The sequence below is a fragment of the Aulonocara sp. 'chitande type north' Nkhata Bay genome, linkage group LG16 (assembly GCF_057382095.1).
Source record: "Aulonocara sp. 'chitande type north' Nkhata Bay isolate Kocher_YH1m ecotype deep benthic linkage group LG16, A_spYH_male_GT1.1, whole genome shotgun sequence".
Taxonomy (NCBI): Eukaryota; Metazoa; Chordata; class Actinopteri; order Cichliformes; family Cichlidae; genus Aulonocara; species Aulonocara sp. 'chitande type north' Nkhata Bay.
Genome location: NC_141359.1, coordinates 3,161,007 through 3,164,781, shown reverse-complemented (window position 1 = coordinate 3,164,781; position 3,775 = coordinate 3,161,007).

Genomic DNA, 3,775 nt, shown 5'->3' with positions numbered 1-3,775 from the left:
TTGTGTGTTTTGTATTTTGTTCCCTATTTATGCCTTGGTTCCTAGGTTATTTAGTTAAGATGTTCCTTATTTGGTTACCTCCTGTGTGCCCCTGTGTATCTGTGAGCCCTCGTCTCTCCTTGTGTTTTATTCCGTTTTTTCCCCAGCCCGTTATGTCTGTGTTCTCCCCGTGCTCTCTCTCCTCCTGTCTGAACCTCCGTGTACTTCCTGTTTTACTTTGACAGTCTCTCGTCAGTATGCGTCATGTTGTGTTCACTCCTGCCCTGTCTCGTTATGGTTATCTGTGTCAGCTGTGTTCCCCGTGTGTTCCCACTTCCCTCGTTAACCCTCTGTGTATTTCTGTCTGCGTCTCCCTCAGTTCGGTGTTGCGTTCTCCCTCATGCTGTGTGTGATTCTCCCTGTGTTTCTTGGTGAGCTTTATATTTAGTTTTTCCCAGTTTAGTTTTGTATTACCCGTGATCTGCCTTTCCAGCAATAAAGCTGTGCTCTCTGAGTTTATTCCCCGTGTCCCCGTGAGTGTGCGTTTGGGTCCTCTCCTGCCTGCCACACAGCCGAATCATGACAGAAGAACGCGACCACGACATGGACCCAGCAGCTCACAACCCCTCCGCTGAGCTCCGTGAGGATCTAATCTATACAGTGGAGTATCACTGTCAGGAGTGGGTAGCGCTGCCAGGGGAAGAATACCGGGAGACCGTAGCCATCCGTCTACAGAGGATGGTGTCCGGACTCCCATGGCTATTCGGTGCACTACACCCCCACATCCAGGACTTCCTCGTCTCCACCGTACGCATCTGCCCGGAGCTGCCTCTCCAGTACGAAGAGTCAGAGGGCGTTCAGCCCGGTTCGCTGGAGGATTCGCGGCCCGGCTCGTCTCCTCCCCCTTCCCGGAGAAAACGGCGTTCACGTCGCCGGCGTTCCCGAGAAGCGGAGCAGCTTTCATCCGTTGGCGAGAGCGACTGTCTTTTTCTCGTTCCGCTCGAGCGTTCAGATCCCAGACATCATGATAACATACCCATCGAGAGTAAAGCCGTATTTTCCTCTGTGGATTACAATCTGCCCTCAGCTCAGCCATTAGCCTCACCAACCCCTGCTCAGCCATTAGCTTCGCCAGCCCAGTCAGTTAACTCTCCTACTGTTCAGTTTGCAGTCCAGTCCTCCACTCCCCTGTGATTCAGTCTCCTGTTCTCCAGTCCTCTGTAGCTCCGTCGCCCTCAGTTCAGTGTGCCACTCTGTCGCCCATAGCCCAGTCTCCTCCCGTCCGGTCAGCCCAGTCTCCTCTCTCACCACCACCACCACTAGCTCAGTTTCCTGTGTCCCAGCTCCCTGTAGCACAGCCATTTGCTCCATCAGCAGCAGCTACGTTTGCAACAGAACCATTAGCTCGGTTTCCTGCGCAGTCACCTCTAGTTCATTCTCCTGTGCAGTCACCTACTCCACTCTCACCACAACCATTGCTACAGCCATCAGTGCAGCCCCCTGTGCAGACTTCAGTGCAGCCCCCTGTGCAGACTTCAGTGCAGTCCCCTGTAGTGGTTCAGCGCCGCAGTACAGCTGAGCTGGCTGCACCCGTGGGAGAGAGTGACTGTGAGCCACACACTCAGCCCAAGTTGTCTGATCCCGGACCCCATGACTGTTCCACCACTGTGAGTAACTCTGTTTTGCCTGCCATTGTGTTGCCTGACTTGGATAACTCCGCCACTGTGTGTTTGGACTCTGAAGACGTTATTCCGAGTGACACCTCGGTGCCAAGTTATTCACCGACCATCCTACCTAGCGATCTTTGTGTTCCAGAGCAATCAGATTCTTGTAACGCTCGCAGCATTTCCTCTGAGTTAGCCAGTATGAATGTTTCACCCGTAGAGTTAGCGGAACCAAAGACTGTTATTCTACACCAGACTCACCGACATACTGCTACCAGCATTGCAGCACCGCAGAACCGTTTTACTCAGCCTGTAGGTTCTGAGGTTTCTCAGTCTGAGCTCAGCCACACACCACCATCATCAGCTCAGGATGTAAGAGTGCATGCTGAGGAGCACAAACCCCCTGAAACTGTGTGTTCCATAGCTGATGCTCCTTCTAGTGACTGTTTCATGTTCCAGCCTGTTTTGTCTTTAGACATTTCTGATGTTTCCCAGCCAACTCCTCAACCAGCCATTGCTCTCTCAGCTTCTCAAATAGTTACTGAGAACGAGACCTGTGTTGCTGAGCAAGCCAATGTAACATCCACTCCTAGTGTTCTGCCTGAGCCAGGCGACACAGAGACCATTATCCATTCCTCTGCTATGAACAGTTTACTCATTACACCAGCCCTGTATCTGTGACTCCCAATGTTGCTTCGTCACTTTCTCAGGCTGTGGTTTTTTCTGTGCCACAACTCGAAAAAGCTAACTCAGACGCTGCCTGTGTAAACTCCGCTTCGCTCTTGCCTGCTAAGCATAAGACTGTTTGCCCTGCACAGCCCCAGCCGTTGCATCCCAAGCCGACTGCGTGCCCTGTGCAGCTACAGTTAGCGTCCCCTCAGCCAGAAGTCTCTGCACCTACTGGTCCTGCCACTGCTCCAGCTGGAGGGCCCGAGGAGCCCGTTCAGCCTCACGCCACATCAGCTGGAGGGCCCGAGGAGCCCGTCCAGCCTCACGCCACGTCAGCTGGAGGGCCCGAGGAGCCCGTCCAGCCTCACGCCACGTCAGCTGGGGGTTCAGGAGAACCGCACCAGCCTCACGCCTCGTCAGCTGGAGGGCCCGAGGAGCCCGTCCAGCCTCACGCCACGTCAGCTGGGGGTTCAGGAGAACCGCACCAGCCTCACGCCTCGTCAGCTGGAGGGCCCGAGGAGCCCGTCCAGCCTCACGCCACGTCAGCTGGGGGTTCTGGCGAGCCCGTTCAGCCTCCTGTCTCCGCTGGAGGGTCCGAGGGGCCCGTTCAGCCTCATGCCACGTCAACTGGAGGGCCCGAGGAGCCCGTTCAGCCTCACGCCTCTTCCGCTGGGGGTTCTGACGAGCCCGTTCAGCCACCTGTCTCCGCTGGAGGGTCCGAGGGGCCCGTTCAGCCACCTGTCTCCGCTGGAGGGTCTGAGGGGCCCGTTCAGCCACCAGTCTCCGCTGGAGGGTCCGAGGGGCCCGTTCAGCCTCCTGTCTCCGCTGGAGGGTCCGAGGGGCGCGTTCAGCCTCACGCCACGTCAACTGGAGGGCCCGAGGAGCCCGTTCAGCCTCACGCCTCTTCCACTGGGGGTTCTGGCGAGCCCGTTCAGCCACCTGTCTCCGCTGGAGGGTCCCCGGAACAGCCGAACTGTGAACTTTTGTGCTGTCGCTCCTCCGGGTCGACCTGACCTCTTTGGACATTTATCTCCCTGTTTTGAACTGTTTTTGTGTCTTTGTGGACTCAGTTTCGGTTCATGCTCCTCGTCTTTTGTTTGGTTTCGTTCCCTCCGTCCGGGTCCCCCGCCTCCCACCCTGGGTGGGTTGTTTTCTGTTTGTCTTGTTTTGGTTCTCGGGTTTGGGCTGTCGGGAGCCAGCCCTTGAGGGGGGGGTGATGTCATGGTCCTGGGCCATGTTGGCCCAGTATTCTTAGTTTTTGTGTGTTTTGTGTTTTGTTCCCTATTTATGCCTTGGTTCCTAGGTTATTTAGTTAAGATGTTCCTTATTTGGTTACCTCCTGTGTGCCCCTGTGTATCTGTGAGCCCTCGTCTCTCCTTGTGTTTTATTCCGTTTTTTCCCCAGCCCGTTATGTCTGTGTTCTCCCCGTGCTCTCTCTCCTCCTGTCTGAACCTCCGTGTACT